Genomic DNA, 23,019 nt, shown 5'->3' with positions numbered 1-23,019 from the left:
ATCCTAGGGTCCTGGGATCTTGACTTGAGCCAAAGGCAGATGCTTAACCATCTGAGCCACCCAGGTGCCCCAACTCTCTTTATAGAATTATTTTGAGATTGTGAAAAGCACCAAATGTACAAATCTATCAGTATAAAACAGCATATTGAAGACTATATATAACTACTGCATATTTTTAAAGTATTGACAAATACACTAGCAACATTTGTCTAGTTTATTTGGACAATGCATACCACAGAAAAGTCCCACATAGTAGAGATAATTTTAAGTGTTCATTAGATTAATACAGCTATGTTTAACACCATCTTCTGAAAGATAATGTCCTGATCATTTTTAATAAAAAAACACAAAACTTGTTGCATGTGGAAGAAAATAAAAACTAAGGCTTTTAACCTATAACAAGATCTGAGAGCTTGGGTTTAATTTCAGATGTACCATTTTCATTTTATGATGAATTGCTGGGCCATATTCAGACCATATGATTTTTCAAGGCAAGCTTTACTTGGGTCACCTATCCATCTCTACTAAGGAACAAAGCATTCCTGGAGCTGTTTCTCACAAGGTATATAGTTCTGTCTTACGGCCTTGCTGCAGATCCCAGGGGCCTGCACTGTGCCCCTCTTGTTTGCTCTAGGTGCCGTACTGCATTTTTTCCCACCACTGGGATCCATACATGATAGGGTCTGCTCAGCTGTTTGGCTCAAGAGCCTGGGCTGCTTGCACTGTATCCTGAACCAGCTCCGGAGCAGACCAGCTCAAATTTGGCAGCCTTCCATTTGACCTAGTATATGGGCTAGGGCAGTATTCCTAGGTATATGATTTCAAGATCCGAAGAAGCCTACTAGGCACCGGGCTTCCTTCTTTGTTCTAGCGGATGTCAGAGGCAATAATTTGCCTCTTATTTTGGGGGGATATCTGGGCAAGACCTGACTATTTCACTCTTAAAATTCACTAAACTAAGATACCTCTGAATCTTCATAGGTCTTAACATTGAATTCATGAAGCATATATGTCTTACCAAGCTCTCTGACGTACTAGTCATCTCTTGCTTGTTCTGCCCAGTTGGTATGGTATCATCAACATAACTGATCAGTGGGATACCCTGGCGATATTCAGGTGGTTCAGCTCTCTTTGTACTGTTTAGTGATGGAGGGCAGAGCATTAACACAGCTCTGAGAAAGACTGTAAAGATGCTGTGTTTGGCACAACAGCAGCAATTAGAGATGTTCCTTGACTAAGCCTAAAATCATTCTTAAGGATCTCTATAGTTTCTCCAGGGGCCAGACTGGTGAATTAAATGCAGTTATATTGGGAACAAAACCTCTTAATTCTTCATGGCATTAATAGCGGTGTTAATTTCTGCCATGCCACCCCCTTCTCTACCCCTGAGTTGCAATATTCCTTTTTATTTACTATCTTGGCTGGGGAAGGGCAGTTTCATGGGTTTCCACTTGGCCTTACCTACTATGAGTACTCTTCTTTATAGGCTAAGGATGTGAGGAGTTATTCTAATTGTAGAGTAGAAGAATTCAGATTTTACCCTTGGGTGTTGTAGAAAAGAACATTTGGTCAGTCCTAGTTGTCCACTGTGACCTGGACTTTAGCCAGGACTTCCTTTATTACAGGGTTCCAATAAGCAACCACTTCATGCCATGATGATACCTTAATGTCACCTCAGTTCTCCAGCTGTTTCCGTATTCCTCCTACCTCACTGTACAGTGACCTGAGTAAATGGCCATAGCTCCCTTTGAGGGAAGGACTGGGGGAATCATTACAGCCTGTAATTGCTGTGAGGCTCTTTCTTCCAGGGAGGAGGCCCCTTTGTTAATCGATGGGTTCCAGATTTGAAAACTGCCTCAGGGAAATGTACAAGAGCTCCTTACTTTTTATTGGGGCAATTGCCCTCATCTCTCTGCTCCTGCATCTTGGTCTTTTTTGGTTATAGATGCTAAGCAGTGCCCTTCTTGACAGCTCATCTGTTTTGTCCCTGGGGATACAATGCTCTATTAACCATCTCCACAACTCCCGGAGGATAACATCCCCTTGGTGTGTCTCCACTGACCTTGCCTTGCCATTATTATAATTGCAGCCTCCTGCCTTCTGGTGATTAAATAGTGCCACCTGGCTTCTGCTGGCAGGGAGCATCTTCCCGGTGGAAGTTAATGAGCTCAGCTCTGTGACTCTGTGACAGCTGATACTACCTTCAGCCCCAGCCTGCAGAAGCAAGCTGCCAGTGAACTTCTTAAGGATCTTCAGCTTTGTCACTGTAATGAGGTGCATCTCACCCCTCACCAGAGCATGCCTAAGGCCCCAGGTGAATGATATGTCTTTGGATCCCCCCTATGGATGGGTCAGGTAGGTCTCCTTGCCTTTTACATAGATTCATTCTAGCATATCCATTGTCCTGAGCCCCTTTGTTCCTTTCTCTGACATCTGTTAACGTAACTCAGGCATTTCCACTTCACTGAGCACAGGCCTTGTTTTTTCCAAGACTCTGAAAATCACCCTAGTAGGGAATTTTCTTCATTCCCTGAGGTGTTAAACTCTGTGTCCCCAAAACAATGAACCCAAGTAAATTCTTTTTTGTCTGGTCTTACATTCTAGCCCCCTTAATTAACTATCCTCAAATTCCAAACCTAGGAGTATTTTCTTGGCTCCTTTCTGGTACGAACTAACAAAGTCTTAAAACTCTTTGGTTATATAGTCTGTTTCACCACTTATGAGGCCCAGCACCTCTCCAGACAGGTTAGGAAGGGTTATAGCACTGGAGGAAGCCAGAAAAAGTATTAGGAGAGGCTCCTGAGGGGTTTCATCTGTTACATGGCAGGGGGCAGAGGGGGTGGGAGGGTGACCTATACCATCATTCAGCATGGTAGAAATGCTAACTCTTAACAAGAGAAGGCTGGGCCATCTCTGTAAACCTAGGGGGGGCGGGTCTGAGGGTTCTGCAGAGCCAATATCCCCAGGTGCATACGTCCAAACCTCCCCATCTCATGTTGCAGGATCTCACATTTTCCCTAGCAAGGCTTTGACCTTTGCATGACACTTTGGCTGAGTCTATTAGCCAGATTTCTCTAGGGGATCAGAACCAGTAGGACATATATCCATATCTGTCTATATGAATAGAGAAGTTTATTATGACAAAATCGACTCATGCAAATATGAAAGAAGAGAAGTCCCACCATCTGCTGTCTGCAGGCTGGAGACACAGGAAAGTCGGTTAATTTATTTTGAGTCCTGAGATCCAGGCAAGCCAGTGATCTAGATTCCAGTACAGGTATGAAAGCCTGGCACCAGGAATCTGAGTACAGGGAATCAACATCTCAGCTGAAGCAATTAGTCAGAAAGGGGCAAAATACTCCTTCTTCCATCTTTTGTTCTGTTCAAGCCCTCAACAGATTGAATGATGCCCACCCACACTGGGAAGACAATCTAATTCAAATGCTAATCTCTTTCAGGAACATCCTCACAGACACACCCGGAAATAATGTGTAATCTGTGGCCAATCTAGCTGAAATACAAAAGGAATCCTTCATAATTGCATGAGTTGATTTGTGACTATATCTGCATTCATCATATTTCATTGCTTAAGATGTTAACAGTCTACACTCAATCACCACAAATAATCAGCCCACTGAAATGTCTTCTAAACATTCTCCTTAATTCCTCTTTTCCCCCAACCTCAATCTATTCTCAACATAAAAGCCAGAAGGAATCTTGTAAAGTCAGATCATGTTCTTCTATCAAATTTCCCCAATATCTTCTCATCTCAGTAGCCAAAATCTTAGAATACTCTATGAGGACTTACACGATGTGGTTGTCCATTACATCTCTAAACTCATCTCCTAGGATACTTTTCCTCACTCTGCTTCTGTTGCATTTTCTTCTTTGCATATTCTTGATAATGTCAGGCATCCACCTTAAGAATTAGCACTAGCTGTTTCCTCTGTATGGAATATCCTCCCCCCACAAATCTACCGGGCTAATGCCCTTACTCCCTTCAAATATTTGCTCAAAAGTCGCCTTTCAAAGGGATACACCCTGACACTCCATTCAGAATTGCAACATTACTATCCTTATTAGCTTGTTTCATCTTTTTCCCATAAAACTTCTCATCCTCTAACATATGACATATTATTAATCGATTATAACTATTCTTTATTTGCTGCCTACTCTCCAGAGAATATAATCTCTAAAAATGACATTTAATATGAAATGTGAATGACAAGAAGAAAATGCATTATAGGTACAAGTGCTAATGTTAAATCCTTAGAGAAAAATGGGCTAGATGTTTTTGAGGAGCCAAAGAAGGTCAACATAATGGCAATTTAATAGGACAAGTTTTGCTCAGGAGTGAGAGGGTTCCTAGAATGTGAGATATTTTCAGGTTTAAGATCAGAACAGTCTCAGGCAGGCCTTGGTCTTGGTCACTGTGATAGGCAGAATTCTAAGATAACCCCCAAGAGGCTCACCCCATGGTATACACACACCTTTTCTCAGTTATTCAATCAAGCACTAAAGTAGGTGCTGCTGTGAACTCCCTACTCAGTGGACTCTAAGGAAAGGAGAGTATCTTAGATGGACCTGACCTAGTTAGACAGGCCTTTTAAAAGGATCTAGAGTGATTTCAAGCAGTACACGTTTTCCTCTGAACCTGAAAGCAAGAAAGCAAGCAGCCGTGTTATGAACTGCCTATGCAGGAGTCGCGTGGATAGGAGCTGAGAGTGGCTTCTAGCAGCTGTGAGCAACACTATGTACCAGCCAGCTAGAAATGGGAAATAAGTCCTAAAATCAAAGAGTCTAAATTCTGCCAACAATTTAAATGAATTTGATAGAGGGCTTAAGCTCCAGATGAGAACACAGCCCTAGCTGACACCTTGATTTTCAGCCTTGTGAAGACCTGACCAGTGAGCCTCGTTATGCCATGCTGAGACCTCTGACCAACTGAATCTGTAAGGTAAGAAATGGATATTATTTCAAGTAGTTAAGTTTGTGATAGCTTATTACACTGTAGTAGAAAACTAATACAGTGTACTGAATCAAGGAGGAGTTTTTAACAGAAATTCAGAGGAAAGACAGGCTCTAGATCATTATAGCTTTTTGTTTTGCTTCATTTTTTAAGTCAGAGGAAGGAGTTTGATTTTATTCTCAGTGCTATGAGAAGATAAAAGATTATTTTAAAAAGAGAGGTGCAAGGTGAAATATTTTTTTCTGGCATGCCCATGACCCCTGGATCCTTAAAAATACTACTGATGTGGCAGACCCTGAATCTTCATCAAGTTTATCTGTCTCATCTCTGTAATACCTATGTCTCAACAAAGCCCCTAGTAGTGGGTCAATGTGATATTCTGTCCATGTGGTTCAGATCTCTTTGGACTATGTTATGACACACCACTTGGAAGTTGATGCAGCCCTGAGGTAAAACTGTAAGTGTATTCTGTTGTCAGTTCCATGTGATTTTGAAGTTTTAGTGAGACTCATTTACTGATAGTGTTATAGAAGGCAGAGAATACATTCACCAAATCAGTGGTTATATGCCATGTCCAGAAGACTGTATAATCTACTCTAGAAAATATACTACACCTGGCAAGGTGGCCTCAGTTGGAGCTATTACTTGGTTGAGTTTGTTGTGATCTATTTTAAATCTATAGTATCTTTCTAATTCATGTAGGGAATAGATTGGTGAACTAGAGGTGTATAGGGACCTACACTCCAGAATTTTTAAAATCCTTAATGGTGACATAAATTTCCACCACTCTCCTCCTCCTTCAAGGCAATACTGTTTTTGATATATTCTGGCTGAGGGTGGGTTTGGGCAGTTTCAGATGCTTGCCACTCACTTTCAGGTGTCTGCTAATTGATCTCAGCTTTTTTTATCTTCTTGCAAAACATATATTCTTGCAAAACAGACATTCAATTTTATTTTTCTTAATTTTACTATTTTTTCCATATGTTTCAAATAACTGACAGACTGTGCATTCCCTTCCACTGACATATTATTCTGATTCACAAGTGAATTTTTGAAAACTCGAACCAATACCTTGTGCCAGGAACTATCCTGTGCTTACCTATCACAGGTGATGAGTCTTTGATGCCTGTTGGTGACAAATGATCCAGCTCTGAGACCCATCTGATTGCCTGCTTTCTTGGACCACTCTTATTATCAACTGTCACAGGTTGGGTGTGTAGGAATCAGACTCTGAGATGAAGTTAAATGTGCAGATGTTTTCTAGGGAACGGTCCTAGAAATTAATACTTTTCGAAGCTGGGTAAAAGAAGGGTTGCGCAGAGGAAGAAGATGAGCAGTAACAAAGGTCTGACAGCTTACCCTACCCACTCAGAGCTCTGAAGATACAGAGGGCTTTTTAGAGTGTCCATCAAAGCAGCTATAGTTGATTACTGCATGTTACCCGTTGAGTGAGTCCTCAGGAAGTAGAGGTTTGTTTGATCTTTACATCAGTCATTTTAACGACTCAGCAGTTCAAATGGCTGCATATTTTTACTCTTGCCTCCAGCAGTCATTGGATGTAGTTCACTCTGGCAATAATGTGACCTGGGATGAGGCAGCTCTCCATAGCTGAGACCATCTGTAAAAGGGTTGACAACTGAAGAATGTCTACTGATAGCAGTCCTTGCAGCCAGGGCAACAAATTCTTCCATGAAATGGGATTTTGAAAGTATTTCTCTGTATCCATCAAAACAACCATCATTATCATAGCTTACCAATGAATACTAACTGAGGTTTTTTTGTTTGGTTGGTTGGTTTTCCCCATCTTCACGAATCAGTCATTTTAATGAACAATCAGTATAAAACAAAGAAGGGTTGACTTGGTGACCTTCAAGTCTTGGCCCAACTGGTACAAGGTGTTGAGTTATGAGTAACCACATCTTGGTCATTACCACAGGACCCAGCACTTCTGATCCTGATGTGAGGTGTGGTGATGTATGCAAGGGATGGTTCTCTGTGTGACCTGTTACGCTCATAGCAGTTTCTGATGATAGGCCTGAGTCTCAGGAGCTAGGGAGCCCCTCACTTGAGGTGTCTGAGAACCAGAAGGTTCTACCAAGTGCCTTCTACATAGAGTCTCCTCAGTCAGACTTGGCTTGGGGTCCAGGAGGCTGGGAGAGCAGCTTGTGTGCTTTTTTGCCTTCTTAGTGTGCTTCTGCTGACTCTTGACAAACTTTGTCTTGATTATGAAGCTGAGGCTAACACTTGGCCAAGTCGAAGGACTACTTCCTGCTGTGGAGCTGCAGGTGGTTGATCAGGTATAGCACTTCTCACAATCAGGACATTGGAGGAGACACTCACCTATATGCAGGGTATGGAGGCTTTGGGGAGACAGAAGCACACAAAGCTTTTCCTGTGCTCCTGGGTACCAGTGGCACTGGCCCTTGTCAGAATGTGCAGGTGCTTGGCCAAGTGCCCCACCCTATGTGCAGTGCTTCCTATATTTCATATCCAGGTGCAGTAGTGGGCAGGGGGTGGAGGTGAGAAGGCCTCTGCTCGATAGCCTTTGGCAAAGAGGATGGCAGAAGGAGTCACCATCAAAGGTTTCCAAAACTGAGCAGCTGTGGGTGTGTGGGCACCACCAGGGGTGGGTGTGGGGGTAAGGGTTTCTCCAGGGGGCATCTGACTGAGGTAGTTACAACTGTGTGGCTTCTGAAAGTCTTATCAGCTAAGCTTTCTGGAGTCAGTGCCACGAAGAGGGCCTCTTTGGGCCCCAGGGTTCACTCTGGTAGCTCAGCTGTGGAGATTGTCTTGGGGAAGAGGCATGTAGGGGGACAAGTGACTGCAGCCACTGTGTTCACACACCTCATTACCTGATTATCCTCTGACACAAAGTCTCACTACACTACTCTCTACTCAGAGGTTCTTTTTCTTCTTAGAAAGTATGCACTTTGGGGTTTGCGCTATTGCTCACACCACTACCAGTATCTTTTAGCATATTAATCTCTGCATGGTGTTCTCAATATTCTTGAACCTCTCTCCCCATAAAGAAAGGTTCCCACTAAAACCCAGGTCTTTCAAAGTGGGGGGGGGCATAGAAAAGCTGACTGAACTTCATTAGGTGCAAGCCTTTAACATCTACCACAGCCCTCTCAACATACTGATTCTCTGAATGGAAGGCTCCATTTTAGCTCATACCTGTATAGTTGGGCATGTGTTCCTATGTGTACTTACGTGTGAGGGTTAAGTGGGTGTTCCATCCATAGCTCATTTTGATATCCTGGCCTCACCCTTCTATCAGCTGAACCAAATCTGCCTGGCTTCTTTTCCTGGCCCCTGATGGAGATGAGGCTCTTACATGGTCTGGTTTTGCAAACTGCTCTCCTGCCATCTCCCCAGTATGTTCATATACCAGTGTATTCTCTCTTGTTTGTTGTAGAGCTAAAACTCTATTTGTGAGTTCAGTGCTTACTATTTTTTTTTTTTATTTTGGCAGTTTGAAATCAATGACCAGATACCCGAGTTTTGTGTTCTCCAATATTTCATGTTAGTTATGAGTCCTAAAGATTTTCTTGCATATAAGAAGGCTTGTTTGTCCAGAGGAAAGACAGGAACACTAGAGGGAACTATTGTCTGATTTCAAAGATTAGGATATTAAAACTCTATTCATATACTAGCCATGAAAATGTATACAAGGCAAACTATTGCTAATCTAAAATAAATTTTGAGGATCTGTCATTTCACTGTGATATTGGTAAAACTTTTAACCAAATGATATGAATGGAAGAGTCTCTGTTCTGTGCTTGGTTGTGATCTACTCTCTTCTCTCTGTCCACTTACTATTGTCCACTTTACACTGTGCTAATTGTGCCAGAATAGGATATTCAGTGGATCAGATGTTTTATGCTAACTACAAAAGCGTATTTTCTCTGACAGTAACTACCTCAACATTAGATGCAAAGAACAGAATTTTTCTCACCTGAGTTTCTTTTATTCTAATAACACTTATTCCTAATTTGCTAATGTAGGTATTTCTGATGGACTTCAAGAAGATCTATGGCCTATTTCTTCTTTGCAATTTCTCTTCTACTATGATGTAGAAAAGAGCTCTGGGCATGGGGAAAAAAAACACTGAAGCTGTAATTATAAATCTCTATGTAAACAAGAGTTTTTTCCCTTGTTAGTAAGTATATTTGAAAAATAAATATAATACTGATAAAGGGGTGCTCTACAATGATCAAAATAATCCACTATATATGAATAGCTATTGAACTGTAGGGAAGAATCCCCTGGAGTGTTTAAGTGTTTAATCCCCTGGAGTGTTAAAAAGACATATTTTTTTTTCTTTTAATCTATTTCTCAAGACTCCAATTTAGTAGGATTGGGTGGGGTTCAAGAATCAGTGTTTTTATCAATCATGCAAGATAATTTTGAAGCAAGCGGTGAGCAGTCATCACTTGGAGAGTTATGACAAAAAGCTTTTATGTACATAAATTGGTTGATATTGTTAGAAGAAAGGAATCTTGGCAAACAGCTATGTATAACATCATAATCTCAGAGATGATAAACTAGAATCTCGGAGTCTTTCACCTTGAAGTCACTGCCAGAACCCAAGCCAATGCTCTTTCCATCATCACCTTGTAACTAGCATGTCATCAAATAGACGCAAGGTTGGTTTGACAGAAATCAGATTCCAAAACATTACTGAATTCAGTAAATTTTACTGTGATTCTCATGATAAAGTTGAATCCTTTGTACTGTGATTACTATGTGGTTGTATTGATATAAACAACATCAATTCTTAATTTTCTAAGAGATACTTTGATAGGCAGAAATATCATTACATGTCTCAGTGCTTTGCATGTGAAAAAAAATCTTGTTGTATACATTCTTTAGTACCTCTTGGAGATGTGAATGGAAGTGCCTGATTTGCAACATGAAAGCTTGAGATAATATATAGATGTAAGACTCCAACCACATCAACCCAAATCTATTTGGATTGTATATATCCTCTCCAGAGATTCTAAAGAATTTTTAAAAGATGAAAAGACAATTTATCCCTCTTTTCAACTTATATCCTTGTAGATACTGTGGTTTCTTTGGATAGACACTGAAATATTGTTTTAACATATGGCCCATATGCGTTTCTAATTAAAATGTTCAATGTCAAGTACTAAAGAGTCTTCTTCCCATAAATTACCTTGCATTTTTCTGGTTTTCCAAGCTGAGAATTTTTGGAAAATATCATTCAAGTATGTGCTTTCATTGGGGAATCATACTTTTGGCCCAAATTTGTTCTTGATGTTAATTCTTGGCTTATACTAAAAGTAGGAAGGTCTAATTTGCTTTGCAGTACTATTTATGAATCCGGGAGAAAAAATGTAGGCAGTAAACCTTGCTGGCATAATAAAGTAGGGAACACAGTAAGCAGAATGCAGTAAAGCAATATAAAAAAGGCAAACTGGACTATTTTAGAATTTAAAAAGTTATGAAATTATGATTTAGTGTTAAATCAGATTGTTGACTTCCCTATTTAAAATTTGATGTAAAATCTTAACATCCTTCTAATTTAGCTGTGAGTTTGCAACCTTTTATACCTTCTATCTTTTCAATCTGGCTACCTCCAAAGAAAACATACCAACAAAATTCTTATAACTATATAATTCTTTCAGAAAAGTACCCTTTTCTTTCTTTTCTTTACAACAATTTGTGTGGACATAAAAATTGCAGTGGTAACTTTAAGTGTAAATTGTAATGCAAATTCTTGGTAATCCTCATAAACATTTTTGTTTTACTTAAGTCCACCAAAGGGAGAGAAGAATGGCAATGGAGCAAGGAGTGGCAAGGTTTAGGAATGTGGTAAAAGATAATCTGAAGCATGAAAATGGGGGAGCAAAGGCAGAGCAGTCAGGAAGGGGCAATGGCCCAAAGATGTAGTGAAAACTGTCTCATTCATTACTTACAGTAAAATTGAATTTGAAGTTTTAATTTTTTTTTTTTTAACAAAGCACCAGACAAGTGGATGACCAGACCACCTTTTTTTTTTTTTTTTTAAGATTTTATTTATTTACTTGACAGAGACAGAGAGATCACAAGTGGTCAGAGAGGCAGGCAGAGAGAGAGAGGAGGAAGCAGGCTCCCTGCTGAGCCGAGAGCCCATTCAGGGCTCAATCCTAGGACCCTGAGATCATGACCTGAGCTGAAGGCAGAGGCTTTAACCCACTGAGCCACCCAGGGGCCCCTGAGGTTTTAATTTTTTAAAGTTTGTTATTGTCCACCAATCAAGAGTAACATTAAATTTTTCTCCTGCTTCTGAGAATATAGGTGTCTGTCTTAGCTTTGAATTTTGACAAACAGAAACGTGATTCTCTTTCCTCTTCTCTTTGTCTTATCCTTTTCCAGGGGTCAGTTTAAATGCCACTTCCTGAATTCCTAAAATAGGTAATGTTCCCCATTATATATACCTATTGTGCAATATATTTTTGTGGCATAGTTTATCGAACTGCCTTTAAATTGATTGCTTTATGTCGGTGCCCCGAGCGGCTTGTAGCGCATGCGCAGTGATGCTTCTGGGCTCCGCCGCGCCCGCTCGTTGCCTTGGCCGCCGCTGCCTCAAGCCCTTGCCTCCGGGTGGCGACGGTGCGGAGCTGCTCCGGCTGGGCCCGCTGGGGGGGGGCCCGGGGTGGTGCCGCACGACTTTTTCAGTGCCCGAAAGGAAACACGCCATTAAGATGGCGGCTGGATGCGAGCCAGTAGGCGGAACTTAGGATTTTGTATCTATGTGGCTGCGAGTGATTGGTTGTGCAATCTTGGTATATATAGACATGCACGGGCTGGGGAGAAAGAGATCCCAACAGCTACGCAGAAATAAAGCTTGCTTCGCTGAGGTCTCCTGGTCGTTCTTGCTGGCGAGAGTGACAGCTTAATGACTGCTCTTTATGCCTAAATTGTAAGCTATCAGAAGGCACTTTACCAAACAGAGTAGGTGATTAATATTTGGTGCATTGTCTCTAGGGGGGTACTCCTCCCTCTTTTCTGAAGACTGCTCTTTCCTACCTGGGCAGATATTTCAAATATGACAATCCTGTAATTTATTTGTTTGTTTCTTGGTGGTGTTTGTTGTTATTGTTTAGACCAACTTGTTTAAAAAAATGTGTGCTACAGAAATAGTCTTCCTTTTTAATAAGGATTTATTTATTAGACAGTGTATATACACATGTGTGAATGTGGGGAGGGGCAGAGGAGGGGATCTTCAAGCAGACTCCCTGTGAGCAGGGAGCCCATTGCAGGGCTCAATGCCTGGACCCTGAGATCATGACTTGAGCTGAAATCAAGAGTCAGACACTTAACAGCCTGAGCCATCCAGGTGCTCCCAAAAGGAAAATCTTGGTGGCTTATTATAGGCTGTTACCAAAAAATGCTATAATGCCATGAAGGGATCCTTGCATGTTGGAAGAGAGTACTCACTTACGGAAGACAAAGAAGAGGGAAGTGGAAGAACTAGAAAGACACAAGAACTGGCTGCACTCATAACCCAAGGAAGGAGCAGTTAAAAAAAAAAAAAAAAAAAGTATGCTGTTAAAAATGGAAGAGGGAGTCCTGTGCTCTCTTCAGAAAGAAAATACGTCTTGTGGTAATTGATAACTAATTATTTTTGTGATTATACTAGCAAACTTCAAGGAGAAGGAAAGCTTTCTGCCACTATCAAATACCAGAAAAGAAAAATATCTTTCAAATTTTACCCCTCATAATACAGACTATTTAGAAAACTTGTCCTGGGCCTATGATTTTGGTACTACAAGTTTAGCCAGGCCTTTTCCCTTCCTTAATTTTGACCCTGACTTGAATTTCCTTAATAATCTCATATTCTTCTTCTTCTTCTTCTTTTTTTTTTTTCATTTCTACCATGTCTATCCATTATGTTTATTTATTCCACATTTTCTTTTTAAATTTCTTAGAGAAAATGACACAGATAATTTAATGTTAAATGTTTATATATTTGCTTTGAATTAAGTGCAAGTTTTCCTTTTCCCTTTTGCTCATATTGAGTGAGATCCACGACCCAACCAAGTTTTGAAATTCTGTGTAATCTTTCAAAGAGGAGGAACCAAAGTAAAGGCTATTAATCTTACATACTGAAATCTGAGTGACAAAATGCCCTGTTTTCTAAGGTGACAAATTCTTCACCTTTATAACTCTACCTCTAATTATAATTTAAATGGAAAAACCAAAACAACAAAAATAAAAAATAAAATCAAATGAAATTCATCATAAAATAAAGATTGGTGGAACTGTGCCTTTATATTAAGATTCTTTATAAAAATCATACTATTTGTTGACTATTTTTCTCATTTACTTCTGGGGGGGCAACAGTTTTTTCTTTGCATATTACAATGAGGAAAAAAAGTACTTTGTAAGATTTCTTTCAGTTAACACAATTTTTTTTATGATTATACTTCATGCCCATAACTCAGCACAATCCTATGGCTAAAAAAAAAAAAAAAAAAAAGGAAGAAAGAAAGAAGAAGAGAATGGGTGGATAAATGAGTGAATTCAATGGCAGAAAATGTAATGTAAGGTTTTTTTTTCAGCTAAAAATATTTTTGAAGTATGAAATTAACTGTTGACCACTGACAAATTTTGACAGTGTTCCTACTTACTGTATGTGGAAGGAAACGTGCCACAAAAAATACTACAAAATAACCAGGTTATGGAGAAAAAATAACTGAGGCCCAGATTTTGTAAGTAATATGTCAAAACTTCCTTGCCTGGTGGATGGCATGGTAGAAAGGAAATGTAACTTGGAGGTAGATAAAACTGAATTTTAATATTCCTCTGCCAATTTCTAGATCTGAAGTTGTAGAAGATACTTAATGTTGGTTTCCACATTAGTAAAACTCAGTAATATGTAACTATTATATGAAATTTAAATGAGAAAATGTGTATAAAACCACATAGTACATTGCCTACAAAGAATAAACCATTTTCCTACATTGTCCGAGTCCAACTACTCTGCTGCCAAAAGGATGAGCAAAAAGTTTTATCTTCTCAGTATACTTAAGAACTTTGTAGGATGAGTATACAGGAGAGATAGGAGAGAACAGTTGTGGTAATAAATTATTTCCTCAACAGTTAGTGTAGGGTCATCTGGGTGGCTCAGTTGGTTAAGCCTTTGCTTTTTGCTCAGGTCATGATCCCAGCATCATGGGATTGAGCCTTTGGTCCAGCTCTCTACTCAGTGGGGAGCCTGCTTCTCCCTCTGCCCGCTGCTCTGCCTATTTGTGTTCTCTCTCTCTCCGTGTCAAACAAATAAGATCTTTAAAAACAAACAAAAAATGATCATTGTGTTCATTTACAGCAACACTCCATAGGCAATAGAGCACTGATGGTATAGAGCTGCTGCTTGTGCCTCGAGTATGGGGCCCTGCTTGCTTACTAACTTTATGCACCAAGTAAGGACACAAAGCCTGAAGATACCACAGTCTGACTGCTCACACTTCACACTCACTATGTATTTAGAACCACTGAAGTCATCTCCCAATCTGCTTCACCAAACGCATCAACATCAAGTAAAATGGGCTTGATAAATTCAGTGATAATTTGAAAGCTGTGTCGAAAGCACATTTTGCTGAAATGGAAATACTAATAAAACCATGGACTCAGAAGGAGTCCATTATCCTCCTCACCAAGTTTGCAGAGAAATTGCCTCTCGTTAGTTCCCATTCCCTGGTGGATTCTGGCTATTTTTACAACTGGGTTTAAACAAAGCGTCTAGGACTACCTGCCAAGGAGGAGCAGGCACTGTGTTCAAGGGGTTTGCTCATCACATGAGGTAATGGCACATCTGTTTGGACCCTCCGAGCTGAGATAGCAGATGCTGCTGCAAACTGGATATTTGGAGAAACAACAACAAAAATAAAGCGAAAGCTACTTTGAAACAGTCCCCCTTCAGCGCAGATTTGCAGGCTGCTGCCAAAGACTTGCAGAGAGCTGTCTGCACATCCCAGCCATGGTGGGGCAGCTCTGATGCATCACAGATCTCCTCAGCTAGTTGGAAGTAGTTGAATTTTTTTTTTTTTTTAATGTAACAGATTCCTCACAACATTAGAACATTGGAAATGATATTCTTAACTGGTGTAACTTCTGGCAAATGGCAAAGTGTGCTTTGTGGCTCTGTTCAACAAAAAAAAGGTTATACAATCCAGGCTAATGTTGAAAATTGCCAGATATCATTCCACCTCTATCTAGTCTTCACGGACCTCACCTCTCTGGGCAGTTCATGTCCTATAGCTGGGTGCTTTTCAAACACACAACAACCTATTTATCATTAGTTTTTAATCTGTCTCTCAGACTGTCCAATGAAGCAATCTGTTCTAGTGGTCAGACTGGGAATTTGGGCTTATTTTTATTTAGTAGTTTATTTAGTATTTTTATTAGTTAGATCAACTCAAATTGTGTATTTTAAAATATGTTTTTTAGTATAGACTTTTCTTGGGAGCATCAGAGGAGATAGTCAAAATAGGTTTTCATTAATGAGGACTATTTCTGGTGTCTGTAAAAAAACCAGTACTAGCAGGCAGCTGCTATGCATAGGGTAACTTTACAACTGTGTTTGCCTTGGTAATCCCTATTTTTACCACTTATGCTGGGATTCTATTGAGCCGTCTCCAGATTTTTCAATCTTAAAGTACTAATTTTATTAAAATAAACTTGAATGGGTTTGGCAATTCCTACATTGTTCTTTGTATTTCTGTTACAGTTTCAGCTGGTAATTTTGAAAGGATCCACGGTAAACAGAGTTCTTATTTTAACATGTATTTAAATGTGAAAGTGGACCAGTCTCCCTGTCTCCCCCACCCACCATGGCCCTCATCCTCCTTCCACAGCCCTTTGTAGATACAAAGTAACTAAACTGGTCTTTCCAAAGAAACACAAAATGTTTGCTGATAAAATGAAGTGCTCTCAGCTGTACATGGCTAGAGACAGCTAGCTAAGTCTGTGATTCTCAGTGGTGGCTAAGAAGTGTTTTTTGTGTGGTGACCTGTTTTTATTTTATTAGGAAGGAACAACTGAGGACCCCAGCCGCCTGCCAAGCACTCCTGCTGGGAAAACAACAGCAATCCAGTTATCACATCCAATGCTTCCAAGTAGATTCCTTCCTCCTTAGACCACAAAATAAAACACATTGTACTGCTTATTTTTAGCATCACCAAAAATGTGTCATATATTGACAGCGAAGCAGGACATATTCTTATCTAGTATTTCCACATATCCCCCAAATATAGACAATCTGGAGTTCCTTGCTGTTGCAGGAGCCCTATAAAGTATGGGGAGGGAGCATTTGTTACAAAAAAAATTATAATCAACAAGGTGTTGTCACCCAACACCTTAGAGCTTCCCCTAAATATGGGGAGCTCTCTCCCCATACTTAGGAGAAAAGGGCCCCTCGAACTAATATTCCTTCCCCTTCACAATGATTGAGCCTAGGAAATTTGTCTAATAGCTATAAAAATATGTGCATCTATTGGTGGGTTGGTGGGAGGTAGGATGTTCCAGAGAAGACCCTCATTGGTGGGTTGAGGAAAAGATGGATTAAGACAGGTTGAGGTAGCTAGGAATTTGTGCTCTTGTAGGAAGACTGGAAACCAGACCATTAGCTGTCATTGTAGCCTTTTAGTCAAGGGTGACCCAGGGTGAGAAAGGGACAGCCTGGATGCCGTCACAGTGCTTAATCCCTTCCCAGCACAAGGTTGCTATGGTGAGGACTTTGTGTTCATTAAAGTGGTCCATAGTCTTGAGGCTGGGATTACAGAAGAGGATGAGCAAGGGGGTAAGTGGTCCCATCCAGATGCCTGGGGAGTAAAAGCCAGCACACTCCAGTAATAAAGGATCCAAAATAAAGGGCCTGGGCTGCCAAGACACTCAGTATTTAATTTCTAAAAGATATAAGGACTCATCTTCCCTAAGAAGATGAGGATGTGCTGTTACCTAAGAAATCATGAAAGTGTCAGCGTGCCAGCAATCATAGTGATGGGAAGTGTGGGAAATTATAGGTTAAGTATATAAGAAATATGTGATAAATGGGGGTTGAGCAGTTCTGTCAAACTTACAAAGAATACTCTTGAGCATTTTTGTTATAGTCATATGGTTATATGTTGTATAAGGCAAGCCTATAATTGTGTATATGTATGTACATGTCTTTGCATATAACTGTGTGTAGTGTGTGTGTGTGTGTGTGTGTGTGTGTGTGTACCATAACTTTACAACTGGGTCTGCTCTGATAATCCTTATTTTTGCTAATTATCCTGGTATTTAATTTGTCATTTGCCCTAGATTTTCAGTCTTAACGAAGTATTAATTTGAATTAAAATAGGCTTGCTAACTACCATATTGTTCTTTGAGCTTCTGTCATAGCTTCAGCTGGTAGAACGTGAGATGCGCAGGCAATAAACAGACTTCTTATTTTAACATGTAGTTAAGTAAATATATGTAAGTTGACCAGTCCTCCCCATCCTCCTTTGCAATATATGTATATGTATTACTTACTAACATTTTTAATGTTGTCATAAAGCCTTTCCACAATAAGATGCTTAAAATCTAAATTCCTGTGTAATGAAAAACTTAATAGTGAAATTCAGTTCTTCAAGAAAATTGACGGTGATTTCTATAACTTGACAAAATATTTGTTGACATTAATCAACCAGTATAGGGGCTGCAGTGACAATGCAAAAATCAGGATGCTTCTTAAGAGGCACAAGACAGTGTTTTAAATGTTAGTAATTATTTAGGGACGATCATAGCAACAATTCAATATGGTCTACTGCAGAGGGTTTATTTATTTATTTATTTATTTTAAAGATTTTACTTATCTGAGATAGAGAGCAAGAGTGCAGGAGCAGGAGAGCAGAGAGAGAGAGGGAGAAGCAGGCTTCCTGCTCAGCAATGTGAGGCTTGATCCTAGAACTCTGGGATCATGACTTGAGCCAAAGGCAGACCTTAACTAACTGAGCCACCCAGGTGCCCCCAGAGATAATATTTAAATAGCATTTTGTCTGTCTGACTTTTGGTGTAGATCAAATGACAGTTTTTTTTAAAAAAATGTATTAATTTTGTATTCAGAGGTTTTTTTTGTTTGTTTGCTTTTTGTTTTGTTTTGTTTTTAGAGAGTGTGTGCATGCAAGAAGTTGGGGGGAAAGGAGAGGGTAGAAGGAGAGAAAGAATCTCAAGCAGTTTCCATGCCCAGCATGGAGCCCATGGTGGAGCTCAATCTCACAACCCTGAGACCATGGCCTGAGCCGAAATCAAGAGTTGGTCACTTAATCCACTGAGCTAGCCAGGTACCCCAATCAAAGTTGTTTTTTTTATGTGTGGATATACAGAAATTGATGCAACAGTTGTGAACTCATTAACAGAAGAACTTGCAAAGTTTTAAATCTGCAAAATCAGATCATTAATTTAAACAATAATTTAAATTTAAATTTTCCCATTTCATAGAGTCAAATCTCTACTTCTAGAGGACCACTCTATTGACTGATATATGACATTATTATATGTGCTATTATAAATTCAATTAAGGATTTCACATTAGGATAAATTACATGTGTTTGCAGTGATAGTGCAAGTATGTAGATGGCAGAGTGAGTATAGCATGTGTAAGAAAATCATGTTCTTAACTGGAAAGCTTGGAACTGGTTTCAGTGAACACATAATTTATAATTTTTTAAAACAAGTTTTAATATTCTACCAGTCAGAAAAGGCTCTAGTTGTCAAAATGTACAAATATTATATAACATTAGGCCAAGACAAAATATGATTTTAGTAAGTATAGTTGTTTAAAAAAATGTGGAACAACAAGCAGTCTCATATATTGTTTGTGAAGTATTAAATGATTCCATCACATTGGAACAATTTGTTTGCAGTTTCTAATAAGTTAAGCACTTGCCCTCTGACTCAGTAATTCCAATCTAAGTATATATCTAAGAGATATAAATGAATGTAATCTGTTCCCTAAAAGACTTAAAAAATAATATTTATAGTAGCTTTATTCTTAAAGGCTGAAACTGCAAACAACTTACATTTCAGTCAAGAGAATGGATAAAAAGAAAAATGTGATCCATCATACAAAGAAATTCCTTTCTGCAATTAAAAAAAGATGAGTGTGTGATGTAGGTAACAATATGAATGAATGTCACACACATAATCCTGAATGGAGGGAACCAAACATAAAAAAATACAGACAGACATAAAAGAGTATGATTTCCTTATACGAAGCTCAAGAACAGGTAGCACTAATCTATGGTGATATAAATAATTCAGCAGAGTATCCGCCTTTGGTTTGAAAGGGTAGTTGACTAGGAACAGGCAAAGTGGGTGATAGGAATATTCTATATCTTGATGAGGAGGGTACATATAGGGGATATATATGTCAATATTGAGATTTACAATTGATATTGTCACATTTTCCTGTATGCGTATTATTCCTCATGAAAATAAAACATTAAATGCTCAATAGATGTTTGTTATAGTAAAATGTATTTACATCATTTGATAAAAATTCTATAGTTAACACATAATGTTACATTAGTTTTAGGTGTATGACATAGTGATTCAACAAGTCTATGTACTATGCAATGATCACTGGAAGTAAAGCTGCCATCTGTCCCCATTCAGCGCCACTACAGTATCATCAGCTGTAGTTCCAGTGTTGTACCTTTTCTCCCTATGACTTATTTCCGTAACTGCAAGCCTATATCTCCCCCTCCCTTTCACCTATTTTGCCTAGCCCTTTCCTCTCTGGCAACCATTAGTTCTCTATATTTATAGGTCTGTTTCTGCCTTTTGTTTATTTGGAGGTTTTTATTTTTTAGATTTCACACACAAGTGAAATCACATAGTATTTGTCATTCTCTGCCTGACTTGTTTCACTTAGCATAATACCCTCCATCCACATTGTTGCAAATGGCAAGAGCTCATCCTTTTCTATGGGTAATAGTCTGGTAATAGTCGTGTGTGTGTGTGTGTGCGCGCGCGCGTATACTCCCGTGCATGAGCGCACATGCACAAGCATACCACATCTTCTTTATCCATTATCAGTGGACACTTGGGTTGCTGTCATATTTTGACTACTGTAAATAATGCTGCAATAAACCTAGGGGTACATATATCTTTTGAATTAGTGTTTTCATTTTCCTTGGGTAAATACCCAGGGGTGGAATTACTGGATCATATGGTAGATCTACTTTTAATTTTTTTTAAGATTATATTTATTTATTTGTTGGAGAGAGAGAGAGAGAGAGAGATGGGCAGCACAGACAGAGGGAGCGGCAGGCAGAGGTAGAACAGACACTCTGTTAAGCAAGGAGCCTGATATAGGACTCCATCCCACTACTGGGATGGAGTTCTCCCATTCAGTGGGTTGATCCCAGTACTCTGGGATCACGACCTGAGCCAAAGGCAAATGCTTAACCAACTGAGCCATCCAGGCATCTCTATTTTTAAGTTTTTGAGAAAACTGCAAATTGTTGTCCACATTGGCCGTACCAGTTTACACTCCCACCAATGGTGCATGAGCATTCCTTTTTCTCCACATCCTTACCAACACTTGTTATTTATTATTATTATTTTTTGATTCCAGCCATTCTGACAGGTGTAGGGTCATACCTCATTATGGTTCTGATTTGCATTTTCCTGATGATTAGTGATATTGAGCATCTTTTCATGTATTTCTTGGTTATCTGTATATCTTTGGGAAAATTTCTACTCAGGTATTCTGCCCATTTTTAATCAGCACATTTGATCTTTTTTTTTTTTTTTTTTTAGTGTTACATAAGTTCTTTATATTTTTTATATTAACCCAAATGTCTTCTCCCATTCAGTGGGTTGCCTTTTTGTTTTCTGGGGTTTTTTTGGTGGTTTCTTTCACTGTGCAAAATCTTTTTATTTTGGTGTAGTCCCAATTGTTTATTTTTGCTTTGTGTCCCTTGCCTGAGGAGACATATCTAGAAAAATGTGCTAAGGCCCCTGTCTAGTAAATTACTGCCTATGTTTCCTTCTGAGAGTTTTGTGGTTTCATGTCTCACATTTAGGTCTTTAATCCATTTTGAGTTTATTTTTGTGTGTGGTATAGGAAAGTAGTCCAGTTTTATTCTTTTGTGTGTGGCTGTCCAGTTTTCCCAGCACCACTTATTGAAGGAACTATCTTTTCTCCATTGTATATTCTTGTCTAGAAGTAATATATTCTTCAACTAGTAGTGACATCATTTAATAGTAAGTGGCTAAGAAATACATAAACATATTAAAGAGATAACTAATTTTCTTATTTTGTATTAAAATAAAAATAGGTTTTTAAAATTTTACTTTAGTGTGCATAGATACATGCACCCTTACTTTGGAATTAGTTTTAAAATAAGACTATTTTTAACACAAACAATATGGTAAATACCTTCTCAATATTTTGAAAGTACATAATTTTAATTTTTAAAAAGTCTCATTTTACTCTTAAAAGTATCCTGCACTTTTAAGTGGACAGTAAATTATATAGTTATCTTATTTTTATATATCATCATTTGAAATGTCTAGATTCCATGAGATATATATATTCTACTTTTGAGAAAATTAATGCTCACAGAGGATAAATAACTTGCCAAAAGCTGCAAGGTATTTGTTGTCAGTTGGAGTAGGGGTGGTGGGGAATATTGACTCTACTAAACCTTTATCGCTGTGTTCCTTCAAACTGCATGCTTACTTGATTGATTAATGAACTTTCCAAAAGGCATTTATTTAAGTGCAACAAGATGCTCTTCCCTACCCTAGGCTTCAGAGCTACAAAAGTACCAAAATATAAGTGTTTCCTAGGAGAAGCTCAGAGTCTAGGGAGGAAGACATAGAATAACTTACAAGATGAGGGTTTTGTGCTCCAGGTATGGACAAAGATTATGGGTACACATTAGAAGAACTGTCTAATATTTGTGGAAAATAGGGTTTGGAAAAGAAGTGATGTTTAAGTGATATATTTTTGTCTCCACATTATTTTCTTTTTTACAGTGAGATATAACATAGAAATTAAAGATTGCATTAAAAATGTATGTACACTTAAAAGATAATTATAGAGAAAATACCTAACTACCACTGAAGTTAACGAATCCCAAAAGTCTTTAGGATCTCTACCCTTATATTGACTCCCACAAAAATCATTTTGTTTTTAAAATAGTTTTAACATCTATGTATACCTCACTAAAAATATGTCTTTCCTTTGCCTGCTTTTGAACATTTCTTAGATGGAATTGTATAGTGATACAGTGTCCTTTTGCTAGACATTGCCATGCCCTTTGGGATAGACATGGGGAAATACCTACTAATTTCACCTTGTAACCCTGGAACAATCTGAAGGGCAACAAAGGAATATCTTCTCACCACCTTCAGATGAAGGTTGAAATGAGAGAAACACAATATTACTCTGAATTATCACCATTGCCATCCATGAGTATTTGTTGGAATTGTATCAGGCCCTAATGAAGAGACACCTTGTAGTGTACATAATATGCAGGCTTGGCTCAAAAGAGATGGTTGTATATTGTGGAGAAATTCACCATTTTAATTTCCAAAGGATTTACTTCTAGGTACAGCTGCCTTAGTAACACTAAGAGAACCTAATTCTAACTAACTATGCTAACTAGCTATAAACATTTTTAAGAGTTTTAAATTTAAAACTAGGTAAACCAGTGTGAAATTTTGAGGTAAGAGAAGGTTTTTGGTTAGTCTATGAAATTTTTTTTTGCCAGAACAGAGCAAACTGAACATCTTTTCTCTTTTCATTGTGAATAACAGAGCCCTTATTACCTCTCGGTGTTTATAAGTCTGAAGGTACAGAATATAAGCACCTGGAATTTTACTGAAGAAATACAGAGTGGGAGATAGTTAGCCAGGCCAAGTCAAATTAGAACAGAGTTAATGCCTTCAGTGCATGTGTTCAAGGATCTCTATTAACTTTTCATAAGTTAATAATATGCCTACATACATACATACAGGCTTGACTGTCTACATGTAAAACTATACTTGTATCTGATATTTGA

This window comes from Mustela erminea, chromosome 2 (genome assembly GCF_009829155.1).
Source record: "Mustela erminea isolate mMusErm1 chromosome 2, mMusErm1.Pri, whole genome shotgun sequence".
In the NCBI taxonomy this organism is placed as follows: Eukaryota; Metazoa; Chordata; class Mammalia; order Carnivora; family Mustelidae; genus Mustela; species Mustela erminea.
This window is presented reverse-complemented; position numbering follows the sequence as displayed.